Here is an 18140-nt window from a genome sequence, read left to right as displayed (position 1 = left end):
CCAAGGCTTAAAATATTGACTTCAGTGGATTATGGGCTAATCACAAGCCAAGGATTAAACTGTCTGCCTTGCTGGTGGGCCCTGGGGATTATGAGATTATGAGATCAGGTTTTAATGCAGGTAAGTCTAATGCTTTGCCATTAACACCCTCAGTTAGCACAATTATTTTAAATAGCACAGGATAGACCCTCATGCCCACACTGTACAGTGCCTTGAACCTGGCCCCTCAACTTCTGGCAGAGTGACTTCACTGCCCAGTGTTTACAGGCAAGTGGGATTTGTCTGAGGAATTTCTAGGTCAGTTTGACTAGATTATAAGTACCTTCGCATAATAATATTGCTGGCTGTGCCCCTCCAAGCATGTGAGCCTATTAAGTAGTTTTATAGACAGGATGCTGATAACAGAATGCAGTGGGCAATGGAACAAGCCAGTTTGCTAGCAGTTCCGAACTTGTTTGAGGTGTGGAACTAGTAGTAGCATTTTGAGGAAAGTCAAGGAAAAGTAATAAATGGAACTTATGGTTTGGATCCTTGAGGAAGAACGCTCAAGAAATGGAATGACTCATGGACTACAGTACTTTGCTACCACAAACATTTGGGTCACTGCTCTGGACAGTTCACAATGTGGACCTACACAGTTTATTCATGCGCAAAAAATGATACTCATGCAAATGTTTTTCTTTCTTCAAAAGAGCCGGGTAGCTTCTACCATATATGCATGTATACACACCTAGCCACGATTAGCTCTTAAAGTTGTTCTGAAAGTTTAAAAACTGTCCCTTTTTGTGCCATGAAGTTTATAAGTTTTGAGTACTAGTAGAAAATATAAAATGGAAAAAAGAGAGAAACTAGCATTTGCTATTCAAACCAACCCTGCACAAGTTTAGGCTTTTTCTTGTGAGCTTTCCCGCTTACTGACAAAGACAGACAGAGAAAAAGAGCTGTGAAATCAGCAATGGACAGGCCCTTTAAAGATGAAGAGCCAGCCGACCAACACAGCCACAGTAAGAGCTGTCATTCAGGTAGAGGATGAGTCTAATAACGGCAGCTTCCTGACGCCTTACAAAGACAGTGTGCTCCAAAAAAGCAACAAGACCACAACCAAGATGCAGGAAGTCATTGGGCTGCCAATATCCGGTAAATTAGGTCCCTTATCCCCGAGAAATTAGGTTAATTTATGTAAAGCAACTTTTTTGTCTTTTCTTTTCTTTTTTTTTTCATTTTCAGGATGGGAGGGCGGCAACATCAAGTGACGTAAATACCCCCTATTGTTTTTCTTCTTCGGAGAAGAACCACAGATTTCAACGTGCTGGGTTTTCTTCTGTGGTTTGGTTGTCTCTCTGGGAAACAGTACATTGTTACTAACTGTCTGATATAGTGAGACTGTCTTTCGAACCAGTTTTGATCATTTCTTAGTTTTTCAGATCTGCTGGGGTGCGTTGGGCAAACATTTTTACAAGAGGAGGAGAGTCACACTTAAAAGCCACACAAGTCTCAAACATACTTTTAGATACGGTAATTCTTAACACTCTTTAGGGCTCCTTTGGTTGAACCAACACACTGAAAGTACTACAATGCAAATAAGGAGCACTGTACCACATCAGAGCCTGAAATTACGGTCGGACATCGGACATTCGAGCACTTACTGTGTTTGTCCGAACAAAATCAAAGATGCTCGGGCAAATTGTCCGACCCACATATCAAAAACAGCTCTTAAAATATTAACACAATTTATGTGATTATGGCGTCCGATTTATTGTTTGGTTAGTGTTAGAATTACCTTGATTATGCCCAAGGCATTCATCAGGGCTGATTGCTCATCACCAGCCCATGTCACCCAGCGTCAAGCTTGTATGAACACACGTGTATGCTCTACTTGCACAGACATGAAAACGCCCCGTAATTCTTTGCGCATTGTAAAATGTGCATCATGCTGTCCATCAATGTTCAATTTTCCATGGTAACCCATGCATGACACATAACCTGGATACCGTACTACCAGGCAATATGGATTAGTAGTGGTTGGCTGCATTTGCGCAGTTCTTGCAGTTCAACCCGAGTGTGGTGCGCGCGCAGTATATTTCTGTATGTGCGATGGGAGTATACCCTCGTTGACCTGCAGGTCTTACTCCTGCCAAACAGGAGTAGCTCGCTTGAACGCAGCCCTTAGTCACGGCTCAAATGTGCTCCTCAAATTAGACTTTTTCCTGGTCCCTGTAGTCTGAACAAAAATAATAATGGGGTTGGGGACCCCAACTCTACCTTTTATATACTATGGCAGATCAAAAGCTTGTAATGGCCGAACAAAATTGATTTGATTGTGTTATGACATTTTGTCCGAGCCCTTTTTTGGTCTAATTTCGCACAATGCACACACATGCACCGTTACATGTATTCCATTTCTGTACAATTCTTGACATTTTGAAGGGGCAGTCCAATTAAACATTCACTCCAAAGTGCTGAAAAGGTGGGGAACTGGACCTTACTGCACTCCCTTGGTATGATCCCACTTTACCCCTCTCTTGACAGCAATGTGGCGCTGGGTCACCATACCCCCAGAACTGTGTGCTGGATTATCAACCATCCAGCCAGAGACACCAAGTTAAGTAATTTGACAATACCAGAGCAACATCCCTACTTGCAAGGACTATACACATGTTGAAACGTACATGTAGGTATTGGGGATTAACTTTAGCTACTCCATCTCCACTTTCCTACCAAAAGAATCCGTCCCCTTGAGGCAGCCTGGGCATATTGATTATGTCCCTGTACATGTACTCAGTATGTTGTAACACACAAGTGTGCATGTACATGTACTATGATGTTGCTGAACTCCCCACAAATTTGCCCAACGAGTTCAACTATCGAGCAAGGTTCATTGCAGTGCAACATGCACTGAGGCATCGCATCCAACTTCCTCCCAAAAATGCAGAGCACTTTCCAAAAAAGCACACATGTGTACGGAAGTCTGCCCAATATCACAGCCATTCCAGCATCCTGACATAACACCCACAGGGGTTGAGTGGCCAAATCCTTATTCACCCACAAATCTCCCATAATAGCCCAGCCCGACCAACCACAGGTTGCTGACCCCCAAAAGCCCCTGATTTGCCGGGCCGAGGTGGACCAGCCGACAGGAAACCACTGCCCCTTTTCTCTGTAACCATACTTTCCCCAGTGATAATAATACCGGAAGAATCAGAGTGAGAGAAATCGCCCATGTGCTCAGCCCAGCCCGCTGCAGGGCAAATGCTCAATACATCTCTGCTGAACAATGACACGGTTGTCCAAAACCACGAGCAAACACAGCCAATTGTCACTTGGCTTTCTTGGGGGAGTGAGAGGTCATTTCAAATGGTTACTCAGTTCTGTAAACAGATGAGTGTGTGTGGTGGTCTAATGGCAAGGGAGATGAATAAGTGTTACATCTCTGGATTGTCGAAATGTTGTAGCTCCTCATACAGCACTGACAAAAGAAAGTTAACAACGCTGTCACTGAAGGAGAGAGGTTGGAACAACTTCTTGAGGCAGAACTCGCCAGAACACTGTCAACCCCAGGATGTCCAATGTTGACCGTGCAAAGATTCTGTTCTGTTAAAGTTTGTTAGGCTTTGTTTTGTTCTCCCCTCCCCCATCTTATTTCTGCTCGCATAAAAACAAACTTAAATATCACAGAGTCCGAAATCTTACTCCAAGCAATGTTCATCCATTTCAATATACATGTACCTATTACCAACTAACACCAACGGTGATTAACGTACACGGGTTGCAGGTATTGTTAAAAGCTAGTGCACCTCCCTCCTCTTCCAAAATTCTCTCCTAGTCAACTCCTCCCTTCCCTCTTTCAAAAAGAAAACAAAACCCAAAACCAAGAGCATAAGTTCTGCCCACATCTGGGGCAGGACAGGCAATTATTGTCGTTCAAGTGGCAGGAGGAACAATAAGTAACAGCCAATGTGTACGTTTTACCTTCAGGCTGACAATGACTAACTCCCTGGCCTGCAGCTCGGCTTCCAGCAGCCCCAGCAGACGGAGCAGGTCGGCCTTGCTGAAGTTCATGATCCCCCTGGATGGTCTCTGTGTTAATCAAAGGGAAGAGGGGTTAAAGGTGTATTAACAGCTTGTGCGTTTGTGACAGCACCGCCCTAACAGGGGGAGGGAGTTAATTTGCCTTTAGGAGGTGGGTGCTCTGACAGGGGGAAACACACTCACATTTCATGAATTCAGAGATGATCGTTTTTCTTGGAAATATATACCAAACTATTTCGTTTCACATTTTTAAAAATCTACCACTCCAAAGAAATTCTTTCAGAGAAAAGGTCAGTGTCGTTTATTTAAGTGCTTCTTTTAAACGCTTTTGGGCAAATTATGACAAAGACAGGGTACCATGTCTGCCCAACAGTTCTGCTTAGATGCCTTGAACAAGCTTTTTGCATGCTGCCCAGACTGCAAAATCCCTTTGACAATCCATAACAAACTACATGTACATGTATTTGGTATGATCTTTTGCTTAAGTTGATTTTTTTTTCAACTGCCCCCAAGAGTAGTACCCGTACATGTATGATTGAGGCATGTCAGGTTTACCCTGCTCAAGCCCCCTGAAGGGGCAGTCGTGAGAGCCAGATCTGTGCAACTTTTCAGCCTGGAATTTCAATCACGCACTCGGCCAACTTGTATCAAGATGGAGGGAGGCAAGCTAAGTGCTGTCTGTGCCTTTCTATCGAACACTGATGAACTAGCCTGATAGGGATTGACCTTTTCCGAAAGTGAGCCCTACATTTAAGCAAGTCTACAAAACAAATTCCACACCCAGACAGTCCTTATTTTTCAATGACAAGCTGTAAATATTTACAAAGTCCTTGAAACTTTTCAATCAAAGACTTTTACCTCAGGAATGACTGCTTAAGAACACATGTACAGTACATGTACATAAGTGTATCTTGGTGTACTGATAAACTGTATATCAGGTATTTTAAAGCAAAAATCTAATTAGAATTACAGGCATAAAAAAAAATTACAAATGGGAAAAAATCTTGTACCCTTGAAAGAATTAAAGATTTTTTAAAATGCAGCTTGATCAAATTTTCTGCATCAAAATGAGCCAATCTACGGGTGCTTAATAAAACAAAAGGTTTTTACACAGCAAGCATTATTTCTGGGGAGAAAAACGACTGGAATTATCCTGACAACACTACCCTTGCCTTTCAGTGAAAACTCTTGCCGTCAGCTTTTTTTCCCCCCGACATTCGATCATTAAGAGGCAACGCTCTCTTGTAGCACCTCAAGGAAGAGAAGTTACAAGACCTGCCAACACAATGCCAGCCATGTCGTGCGTGACTCCTTGGCCGTCTCAGCATTGTCTGCATTCACGTACCAAAGGACCAATCTGGGCAAAACTGATGAGGTGCTCTTCTCCCACTCCTTCGGGCTCAACAAGCATGTAATTAGTTCGACACGAAGGCACGCTTGTCCAGGGAAGTACAGTACATACACTGTCACCTGATCACAAGCTTACCCTTTTCTTCTTTTTTTTTTCTTTCAAACCGTAGATTTTATTAAGTCTGCAAGGTTATTTATCCTTTTTTTACCATCCACGGAAAACCATATACTTGCTTCAATGGCAAACTGGCCATACACTCAATGAACATTCTAAAACTGCCAGTACAGTGCATGCCTTCAACTCAGGAAGTATCATGCAAATGGTTGCTTCCATGTTGTATTTTCTCATGAAGGATCAGTGCCAACATTTCTGCAGCAATGAAAGATAAAATTCTGTGACATTCACTGCATGGAACTCATGAAACTGAGTGGCTTTTTTTAAGAAAAAAACTATCCAAAATGTATCCAAATCCATGGTTTTAGGCCCAGACATTTGCTCATTGAGGACAAAGCCAGGATTCCTTTGAAAAGTGGCATGTACATCTAAACTCGAAAGGGGATTTTTTTTTTCACAAATAAGATTTCTAAAAACAAGAAATGGAAAATTTCATCCATTTGAGCCAATTTTGGCCCACAGCAGTAATCTCTGATTTGAGACTTGTAGCAAGTCTACTGGACAAGAATGAGCAATCATCCAACAACTCTCAACAACCAGCACTGAGAGTTTGTGCCTGAATTCAGCGGAACAAGGGTAGTTAATTTGGGGATATCAATCCGAGACCAAGAATAAGTGAAATTCCATTTCTGTCCAGCAAATACAGGCCGGATTTCCACTTTCCAGACATTCAGACAAGTCATGGTGCAGAAAAGCTGTCAGTAGAGGCACAGATCCTGTCCAATCAGTAATGCATCATGGGAAGGAGTCAACATCCATTTACAGACACCAACAAATTCAGTTGTCGTGTTTGTGTCACAAATTTAGTTATTATTTGTGTCACTTTGGAGTTGAAATACATGTATAGTTTTTGTGTTCTTGCTTAAGACACCCTTTTTTTCTAAAAAATTACCACAACGAATTTTTATACACAAGGCTTTTGAACACATGCATTTTTGGTACCCTGAATTCTACATTACACATATCCAAATAAACTACATGTACCGTATCAGAGAGAATCCCCTTCAGCTCTTTTGGGGGAGGGGTTAGAAAAAATGTAGGGGGGGGAGGAAAAAAGTTGGGGAGGTCCCAGCTAGTAACTGAATCGTGATTCATGCATCATCACTCTCAGGTGATATTCAACATTTTTCTGAGCCAAATTGGTTTTGGCGGTCTGCAGGGCCTTCTCGCATGACAATTACGACGCAGGAAAAACATTTTGACGTGTCAGGTCCCTGACTTTGAGGGGGTTTTCACAAGGTCTACGGAGAATCGTCTTAGTGGTGTAAGGACTCCAAGGACCTTTCACTGTTGATTTTGGTTTCAGACCAAAAGAAATCCTGGTGAAATTTGATAAGGATGGGGCGATTATTTCGAAGGAAGGGGCAACTGTCAAACATGACATGTCGTTAATTATTTTTTTTGAGGGGGGAGCTAAAAGAATCTGCCTTGTAATTTTTTCCATGACTCATCCTAGGAATCATCCTAGTACATGTACTGTAACTTCAACACAGGTACAAGTTCCACACTCAAAATGTTGTTTTATCATTACGTGGCTAAGTGATGCACGGATGAGCACTGGCTATTTTGGATGAGTCACGGGCTCATCTGGGACGGTCCTCACACTTGGCCGGACACTGTCAGTGGTGTAATGGACGCACCAATGCCTCCAACATGAGTGGACACTATGGGTCTGAATTAAAATTGCTCGGAATGGTGATGACCTGAACTATCCCCATCCCCAACAAACTCCCCCCCCCAAAAAAAAAGGATGTGAAAAGAATGACTGTTTGAACAGAACACAAAACATTAATTCTAAGTTGTACATGTATCACAGTGCAAACATCCTGTAGCAAAATCTCATTAAAATATAGTCTTTTCAACATCAAAAAAGACCAAAATCAACTCTATGAACCAAAATTGCAAAGAAAAGAAGAGATCATTCTTGTTTTCTTTCTGGATCATGCCCCTCCCCTCCCCACATGCCCTGCCAGAGACAGAGTCACACTGTGTTTTTTGCTGAGCTGGGGCATTTGGGAATTCCTGAGCCACAGCCTCGCAAATAATGTAAAATCAGCCATTACCCAAGCTCAATCAAACAGCTACATCGGCGGCAAAAAATTATCAATCAGGTGGAATGAACGTTGAACAGGGAAGAGGATTACATGAATGGAGTGGAACGGGATGGAGCAGACAGGCTTTGTGGCGTCTGCCTTTTGAATACCACGGCGAAGTCAGCGACACCCTGGCATCATCCCACAGGAATTAAATGTGGGTCCATTGGGTGCCATGGGTTTTTTGTTTGTGGTGCTTGAATAAAATCCCAATTAGACCTGAGACAATTTGGGCTTCATTATAAACCGTCCGACTAATTAATTATTCACCCACGGTGGAGGCCAACGCAATTAATTTGTAATTGCAGGAATTGTTCCAGGTGGAGAATTTCCCACTGCATTTTGGAGTCATCCAGGTTTGTCGTCGGTAATAACTATGTTGATACATGCACCTGTGACCTCAGGAGTCATCAAGGAAAAAAGTAACTGCTACTAGGACTTCATTTACCCGCATTACGTTAAAAATATAATCTTTCCAAGTCACTTCAAAACAACAATGGTCAAAATTTATCTAGATAGGTTTTAAGATTAGGTACATTCATGCATGTTTAATGCAAGTGTTACCCCAACTCAATATACAAAATGCGGAGCAGAAAAGTTCTACCTCTACATGTATCTAAAATTTAAAATCTGGTACTTTGGCAGATGCTTTAGAAATTTTAATTTGAAAATGGTTCTAAAAATGTCCACTGTAAGCAAGATGTGAATCATACGTTGCTGCTATTTCTACTGTAGCCTAGGTGCATTACACACACGTTTGCAGCAAGTACGTACATGTACCATATGCCTATCACAGATGTGCGCCACACCTTTCCAGTGCACTTACATGTACATGTACATGGATGACCCCTAAACAAGAGCTGACATGGCTTTTTTTATGAAACAACAGTTTGAATAAGAGTCACAGATGAGTCGGTTTATATGCCATATTGTCTTTTTTCTTAACATGGACATACTTTTGGTATTGTATAGATTTTAGACAACTTAATGAATTAGTGGTTTCAATATACATGTACATGTACGGTATGTATGTCATTAGCATGGTATACCACAACAATGGCGGAACGATGTTCAAAGTGGTAGGGGTGCGGCTGTGAGACCATCGCCAATTGGGCATCAGCTATTACTGGATCAATCCATTAAGCTCCATCTCATCACTGGACCTGCAAAAAGTGGGGTGGGGGGAGCATCCCCCCAGTCGAAAAGTGGGGGCCATTGGCCCCTCCCCTTCCACCACCAGTGCTGTGCGGAATGCAGGCCTTGCACAGAATGTTGCTGGCCTCTTGGCTTGCCCACTGCTCATTTGACCAGCTCAGATGAAACTTTACAAACTTGTGGGTTATTTTTTGCAAATTTAAAATATACATCCTCTTCAGGTATGCAAAATAGCATGTTTACATGTACGTACATACACGCGTACATGAATTTTAAACTATAATGTATTTGATACTGAATTGTGGGGAAAAATACCAGTGTACCTCACAATTAATTTTCATTGACCTGTCCTGCAATTTCACGATCCTGTGCTGTTTTGACAAAATGATAAACAAATTACGTACGACAGATATGAAACACATTTTTTCTGCTGCTTGTGTAGTGTGCCCTATCAGTATATTACATGCATTATTGGAAACCTGAAACACACAGATATCATCTGACCTTTCATGCATGGAGAGGTTATCCCTTTCAACCAAGGGATAAAAAAAATGAGTGTCGTCTGGCTTTTCTATTTGCAATCAAGTAAAGGTCAGAGTGAGACATATCATAATGTCATCAACCGTGTGTGACTGCAAAAAGGCATATACGGGAATACACATGTTTACAGTACAGTTGATATTGTGCAGGTGACCAGTGTACTGAGGATGATGCAATGTATGAATGTGTAGGTTGGTAGGTGTCTAATTGCAGAGCTACAAAATGTTTTATAGCTTCATGGTCTAACACAATTTGAATTCCCCAGACTTAAAGACACTGTTGCTGTATCTCATGACTTGGGGCAAGCTTTTGCATAGCGACCACCATCTCGGGAATGGACTGGTTCCTTTGTGCCCTTCTTACCCAATGAGAACAGCCGTGTTGGTGCACGGTGTCTCTTATGATGTATAGTGTACGTAACTGAGCAAAAGCTCGCCCTAAATCACGAGGTATACCAACAGTGTCTGCAGTTTGGAGAATTCAAATTACTCTCAAGTGAATTTAAAGAACTCCATATACCAGCTTTTATTCAAATTTAACTAGTGAAGAGCCTTACTGACCCTCAAAAATTTACCTCCCCCCCCCGCCATTTTTTTTTTCCTTAGTGTTTGTGATGTACATACATGTATGTAGAAAACTAACTGAGGCTGGGCTTCTTTTTTTTTTTTTTAAATCTTCATCACCCAAGGATTAGCTACATGTACATGTATGTAAGTCCTGTATAATTAATGGCTTATTCATTGTTTGCCCATTAACAGGTGAGGCTGTGTTTGTCACTCATCACACTTTATCCACCACCAGGAAGTGCCAAGGCCATTGTGTGTTTGTTTTCACTGGCTGAAGTTGACCTCTCCCACTCTAAGTACATTGTGCAAGACCTCGCTGGAGTCATTTTTTTAGGAGAAAAATTCGGGCCACAGATTGACAGGTTTTTTTTGGCCGATGAATGCGTCGAAGTTGAGTTGTTCTCCAATTCCTTGTAGAGCAAAGCTCTTTCAGTTTCATTATGAAAATGAGCTCAGCAGACAGACTTTCTGCAAAACTTTTAACTCTTTCTTTACCCTTGATATTTGCTGACAGCATACGACACAGACTTCCGTTGTTCGTGTTACGTTACTGAGCCACAGTTCCTCATATGTATTATTCATAAACAGAGACTTTTTTCCTCCCCGAGCAATTCTTATTTGACTTGGTAAAACTTATGTGATATTTATTACACAAAGTGACTATCATGTATCTTGAGTGAATTTTTCCAAGAATGTATAACTTGTCAACACACAGCCAATATGTTGCAGACATCTGCACGTACTATAGGTTTTTTCTTTTTTGCAATGTACAACACAGAAACCATTCACGATACTACTTAAATGTCTCAGCAATGTGCGACATGAAACATTCACAATGTCGTGCCTGCTTGGCCAAGTGGAATAGGACGAATATAATTTGGCATAATATATCACTAAGAAGATGAACATTAATATTAATGTTCCATACGTACATGTACCTCCATGGCCCAGAGAGGTCAGATTAAACATGAAACATTCATTACAGCCCTAGGACATGTCTCCGACTCCCAGCAACAAGACAAAACCATTCAGTACATGTCCTGCTTTGACAGCCAAAATGGTGGTGTAGCATGAAACCGTTACCTCCTGCAGTACAGCAATTTTATGACGCAGAAAGATGTAATGCGAAGGCATTAATGTAAGGTAATGACATACATGTACTGTCTGCCCTATCTCCGTCACGGTCCACTGCCCACCAAGACATGAGATGAAAATCATTCACAATATGCTCCACTGCCCGCCAAGACTTAACATTGAAACCTACAAACCCTGTCTTCATGGCCTACATGTATGTTAAACATTAAACCGTACACTTCTGTCCTATGTCTCCATGTCACAGCAATGCGTGCTGTAATATGAATCCATTCACTATGCACTATCTCCATGGCCAAGCAGGATACAAAAATCCCATTTCCAACAGTACCTCCATGACTAAGCAAGGTACATGTACGTGTGCAATATTAAATATTACCACCGATGTCCTCCAACCTGCATACAATGTACAGGTACATCAGCGTTATTTGTCCAGCAAGAATAGCGTGAAACTCACTGATGTCCTTACCTCCATGGACAAGCAATACTGAGTACCAGGACATTCAGTAGGATCTGGGGGGAACTCAGATTACTGTACAGAGGCGGCTGTACTATTTCACTCCTGACTCCGGTCACTGTGTCATGTTGATTCAGGTCACATCCTTGTCACCCTTGGTCCTAGTCCACTCAGCCACCGAGTCCTGACTCCTGACCTAGCCACTTGACGGCCCACGACAAGGGGGTGCATCCACTGCATCGGCTGGGCCCAGCCACATGCATGCACGCATAATGCTACACAACAAGTAAATCTCTTCCCTCGAAGCCCGGGCTGCAATATCTACATGCACACCCATCTGACAGTGGGCCAACATTCCCGCTCCGTGAATAATTTTTGACAGTGGATGATGCACTGGCGGGGATGTGTATACATGGATGTCAGTCTATCCATCTCCTGACCGCAATCTGAGCAGACCCATCTGAGGAAGTAGGAGTGTGACGCACGGTACTGCGTACCAGGATAATGCACTTGAGGCACTTCGGCTTTGCCAAGAACACAATTTTCCAAGAATCTATACTACTACTAATAGCAAATTGGGCACTTTTTCAGTAACCCAAAGTAGAACAAGGAACTTTACCTTTATACCTAAAATACAGCGTACAGCACAAAAACTCAGAGGCAGTGTACTAGAACAAAAGAAATGCAAACTGGTAATTTGATACAAACAAAAAACACCACTCTTCCTGCTGATAGTTGATTTATCTTCTTGTGTGCCTGGCTTGAAACAACAAGCTGAACTGCTTGCTTGAGGCAACTCTCTTAAATGAACTTTCCCTTCACTGGGACTTGCTTGCCTGCTTACTTGTTCGCCTGCTTGGCTTGCTTGCTTGATACCGGTAGATATCTCCTCCATCCCTGCTCCCCATCCAACACTCCAACACCTCAAAGTGGATAGTACAGACAGGTGCAGATGGCACTTTGAAAGAAAAGTGTAGCCTTTTTATGCACTTGGTCCAAATCTTTTCCTACCCCCATGTTCGGACCATGTCTTCCTACCTCCATGGTCCAAATTCATTGGCTGCAAAGGAGAAAATCTGTGGGGCAGGCTGGTGAGGAATTTCATTGCCACTCATTCCCCCGAGACCCAGAGTACCTCCGGCATTCGTTTTGACTTATCTGCACTGACTGCAGAAAGGTTAGTCATATACCAATCACGGTGTCAAGTCAATCACTCAGCTGACCTTTCGAGACATACCTGCCGCGGTTTTGTAAATGTTTAAGAACTTTGTGTGGACGGTACCAGTACATTTGGCCACATGATTACACTGGGCACTTTTTATTTTTAATGCCTACTTCAAATCATAATATGACCACATACATGTACAGTAGATGCAACAATTGCTGTGGAGCTGCACGTGCGTGTACATGTTCATGTACATGTATGTATGTGCATGCATGCATAAAATACATGCAATACGTGCATGTCTGCCTCCTGCCTGCAGCTGTAGACAACACACCGATACAGGTCTTGCGAAACAGCAATGGAATGTTTTAATGGGCTGGTGAGTGTGCACAGGGCAGACTGAAAAGGAACCAAGATGACGGGCATACAAACGCATGTAAGCACTTGATAGTTGGCACAAGTTCATGTAAATGTATTGTTTGGGTACTTGGAGCAAATAGTCTCAAATTTTAGCTGGGAGGACCGAAGTCCAACGTTGCTACGCACGGCTGAGACATCCTGGGCCACACAGCAACTGCATCAACTTAGGCAGGCCACAGAGGCCTGGGCCTGGTTACCATTACATAGCAGATTTGATACTGGCAGCAGGGTACCGGGTACAAGGCCTTGCCCAGTGTCTGTGCATAGAGATTCACTAATCCAAAATGGTATTTGCTTACACTCTTTGCCAAGGGCTCTTGTTAGGAGCTCTTATTTTTGGTTTCATATAATTCTGACCTGCAGACCTGTACAGATCTCTGAGTGCTTGCTGATAGAAATTGTTATGCACTGTTTATGATTTTTAATTCAGAGAATTTCTGGTGTTGCCCTTTACATTTGACAGAACATTCCTGAAAGCTTGTTACCCTAGTTGTGGGAGAGCTGTGTTGGCTCACAGGATATATGCATAAGTACTCTCTACTTCAACTTAACGATACCGGAAACGTTTGATGCGAGTTGAAACAAAGGCCCTTTTTAGCCACATTGCTTACTAGAGCTCTGACACGAAAGTTGATCATCATTTCCTGTTTTTGTCCAGACAGGGGTTATGATGATATCATATGATACTACCGTACCTGAGCTTGAAATGGAAAGAATTCTGAACACTGAAAAGATAAATTTTTCACTTTGATTCAATGTTCCAGTTCTATTTAATGCATGCAAAATGAGAATTTTTCAATTCATGCAGGCAAATCCGGAATTCAAAAAAACATCCTCTGTGCGACAAGTACACCAGGGTCAACTTCTTGACAGGTCGGATAATCTGTTAGTGCCTGAGTCATTTCAAAATCCTGGATCCAAAATGTTCATTTTTGTGGTTATGGGTCACAAACCCATGAATGTAATTTGTGGTTAAATGTGCACCTAATCAAAATTACCGTGTAGAAATTCCCACCAGCAAAAAAAATCATAGCAGCAACGTGAGGCGAGCAAATTGGATTGTAACAATATCAGGTCGGGGGGCCTGCGACTTAAACCGCACTGCACAATTGTGCTGGGCGGCTGACCGGAAAATGGAAACACAATCAGTTCGACCAAACAACAATCCCGCACAGCCTCAGAAAACATTCCTTATCACAATCGCAGACCTCTGTTCACGGTGCACAAAAGAAGTATACCCACGACATCAGTCCCTTCGTTCTTCCATCAGTGCACAGACACTGTGTATCTCGGGGGGGGGGATGCAGTAGAACACAAATTTCAACATGAACAAGGAAGAAAAAATATCCAAGACTGCCTGCCTGTATAGCACTTCACATCCCCGTGCCCTTCATGTATTTACAGGGGCTTAATGTGCTGTTCAATTAATAACGAGGTCACAGCACAATCCCGACTACCAAGCCAACATCAACTCCACTTGGCCAAGGCTTCCTGCCTGCATTGAGCACAGATTGTTTATGAAGCTTCCCCAGACAGCTAGAATGTTCATAATAATTTGGACTAGTTTCAACTTGCCCGGAGGAACAGGGCTCTTCAGCCAATCAACAAGAGCACTAAGGAGGTCCATGCAAGTGCTATGCAATGGAATTTGACTTGAATCCTTGAAAAAAATGTCAGTTTATCTATCACTCTCTAAGTGTGTCTCTTCTTGGTGCCAACAAAAATCTCCCCATTTTTTGTGGACAGAGATGGTGATGGGCTGGTGATCAGTATCTGAGTGCAATACAATGTACATTGGGGGAGGAAGAACTGACTCTACATTTTTCTTCAATTACAAATTTGCATATAGTGTGTTGCAGCTATCCAAGAAGTACATGTAAAGCAAACTATAGTTTGGGCCAATTATTTAGTATGAGCTACCAGTAAATGTAATAAGCATTCACAACATACATCACATTTACAAGTATGCATCATAAGGAAAAAGGTGACCAGTTACATGTACTTTCACAGACCTCAGAAAGACGGTATATGTATCAAATTAGAACAAATGTTTTCACTTCCTGTTCATTTATTTGGACAGGGAAAAGAAATAAAAACAAACGGATTTAGAAAAAGACTTGTCCACTTTGTCATATACTGTTTGGTTACTCTGAGAATATGCAGTTGTTAGTTAAACTGTGCATGTACACATCCGTATGCAGAACATGCATTGGAATAACATTTGTTTTTGCCACATTACACAGAAAACACAATGCAACAATTAAAACCAATCGATTAATATCCAAAATCATCTGTCCTGAAATACAGGCGCCACAAGACTGGGTTGCCTTGATAACCCCAGGCTTTCAATTCATGCAACGATCAGTTCGCCACTCTGGGCTGCAACACCAACGACGATTTGGTATCTTTAATCAAAACACGATATTGCCAACATCTGGAGAGGAGCTGTGCAAGGCAAGACGTCCAGGGGCTTGGTGATGAGACAACCAAGGTTAGAGAGGATGGTGCGATAAGATGAAGCTGTCTGATTAGACACCGGCTGGGGACCAGGAATCGACATTACTTGGATCATGATGATGGGCGTTTCCACTGGCTTCAGCTCTTCATTTTTATGACATGAACTACGATGGGAAGTATTCCACCTACAAACCTCCCCCAAGCCCCTCCCACCAAAAATGCATTAAATAAACAGTATCGGTCTACTGGCCATACAAGGCAGGTCAAGCCTGGTTCCTATTTATGCCATAGGGTCAACTGTTGTTTCGCCGTGACATTTGACATTACCCTAGTCCCTTGTAAAACTTGCACTGGGAATTGATTTATGAATCCCTTGAGAAAAAAATAAAAGTACCCAGCAAATAATTCTTCCAATGTATGCATGTGTGCCTAAAAAATAACACAATCTGCCTGATTAGAAAAAAATCTTGCTCATACAAGTTACCTTTCAGATTATGGCCAACCCTGGGAGGAATTTTTCTAGAAATACAGGGTTTGATAAGCATGGTGTTGTAAACTTTAAGAGCATTGCAGCAACTCAAGACAACAAGCTCAATGTGATGTGAAATTTCTTGGGCTTCACAGTTCAGATTAAACGTAAAGATTTCATACACATTTATCGGTAAAATTTGCATTGTGGCAAACGTAGAAATTGAACAGATTATCAATAAATTAATGGTTGGAATTCTGAATTTAAGAGTAGACACTCTAACATATAAGTCAGACCTCCAAAAATATTGTCCAGACTCAAACTCAAAGATCCTTTCACCAAAGACCCCAAATACCAGGATTAAAATTACATTTCCAAAATCAAAACGTTCCTTTAATTTTTTCCCGAATGTGAAAACCAAAAAAAAAAAACAAGCTCCAAAAAAGGAAATTGGTAAGGACACTAAACCCATCTTTTTCATATACCTTCACCTTAATCCAAACCAGGTCAAGGTCAAGTTTGATTACACCTGCTGGAGTTCCTGAATTCCGAGTCTTTAATTGTCTCATTGATTATTGATAAAAGATTTCTTGAAACTGACGGGCCATGCAGTAACATAAGGGTCTTATGTCTTCGAAGTCGACAGAATGTAAACTATCAGTCAACCACCGGAAAAAAACTTATAGTACATGTACATACTGTCAATTCAGTATCCTACCTGTGTTGAGCAGTCCGCACTAGTGTCAGAGGTCGTTGGGTTCCCAGCAGAGGTTGGGGTCGATAAGCCACAGCTGCCAAACTGATCCAACGTAATCTCCGCCAGCAAGCCCACGGCTCCGGACATGATTAAATTTGGTCAACTAAAGGTGTGACGCTGCCTGGTTCTGTTGAGCAATGTCGCTGGATGCATATCACCTGGTGAGCAAGCACACAGTCTTCTGAACAACTCCAAATATCTTCATTCGCTACCGGTACGTATACTGGCAAGACTTCTGGATCGAGCCACAGTGTGCTTGCCATCAAACACCTTTTATTTTCACTGAAGACGAGTTCATTCATCATGATAAATCAGCTTGGTAAAAAAAGGAAATCGTCTGATGAAACTTTTAGGTCAGTGTTTAAAACTTGGTGTTTTTATATTCATGGCTGGAGACCAACTCTTTACTTGCCATTTTAATATTAATCACACTCAAACAGTCTACTTAGACCCTAAGTTGGTATAATTCAGAAGTCAGTTAATGAGGATTTTACCATGTTCATTTCAAAATAATTTCTATCAAATAGGCCTACCATGAATAAAAATTAATTCAGTGGCAGTGATCTACATCTGAAATTGTGCGAAAATAATGAAAGTTAAGAGTCAATTTTCAATCAAATCAAATGGACGGTCCCATTTCAACTATAATTCACTATGCTTGCACAAGTTGCAGTGAGAATAATGCGAAGGCCTATCTTCATACTACAAGGCTACATACATGTACAGCATACACCAAGTACCACTTCCTGGCCATGTTGTGTGCAGTTTTTGCGTGCTTACTTTTTCCCGGGAAAATTGCAGTCCGTGTCGGGTAGCATGGAAGGATTGGTTATCCAGCTGCAGAAAACCTCCGCAGCAAAGTCACTGAGAGCAGCAACGTTCCGAGTTGAAGCTTGCAGGAGCTGTCATTTTACACACACATCACAGAGAACCACGATGAGTCACAAGCAAGAGTTTTGAGCGTTAATTATTTGCAATCGCGATGATGAATGAGTTGTTTATGTTGTTCGTGGTCCGGTCCAGTCCCCGAACTTTACGTGGGATCAGCCGCGTACGTACACCAGCGACAGATAATGCACAATGTTCAATGAGTGAAGCCACCTACTTGAACTGAAAGCATTTTATTGAACCGGGGCACGTACGCAGAGCACCAGTGAAAAGTTCACGGCTAAAAACTCCGAGTGTAAAAGTTTAACGTTCATTTGAACAGCGCCCTCTACAGCTCCGCACTTCGCCGGAATTTCTCTGCCCCGGGTCAGCTGCAGCCACGGCTGCAGCACGTGGGCACTGACACGACCTCTACGTTGCGATCTCTTCTCAGTGAAAAATTGTCTTCGTGATTCATCCTGTAGCATTTTGAAGATTTCTGTCTTTCAAAAGGGGAGGAGGGGATCTTAAGGAAAGTCATTTTTTTT

At 42.1% G+C, this 18140-nt stretch overlaps 1 long non-coding RNA gene across 1 annotated transcript; it reads right to left on the bottom strand.

The window, feature by feature from the left end:
• Positions 1-3817: 3817 nt before the first annotated feature.
• Positions 3818-17788, bottom strand: LOC147795115 (uncharacterized). The gene is made up of 3 exons (XR_015424127.1): positions 17506-17788; positions 16687-16883; positions 3818-4077 (listed from the first exon to the last, which is right to left on the bottom strand). It is a non-coding gene; the product is annotated as an uncharacterized LOC147795115 (long non-coding RNA).
• Positions 17789-18140: the final 352 nt, after the last annotated feature.

The sequence above is a fragment of the Acanthaster planci genome, unplaced genomic scaffold, assembly GCF_054643075.1.
Source record: "Acanthaster planci isolate LZ-2023a unplaced genomic scaffold, COTS_SCS Contig163, whole genome shotgun sequence".
In the NCBI taxonomy this organism is placed as follows: Eukaryota; Metazoa; Echinodermata; class Asteroidea; order Valvatida; family Acanthasteridae; genus Acanthaster; species Acanthaster planci.
This window is presented reverse-complemented; position numbering and strand designations above follow the sequence as displayed.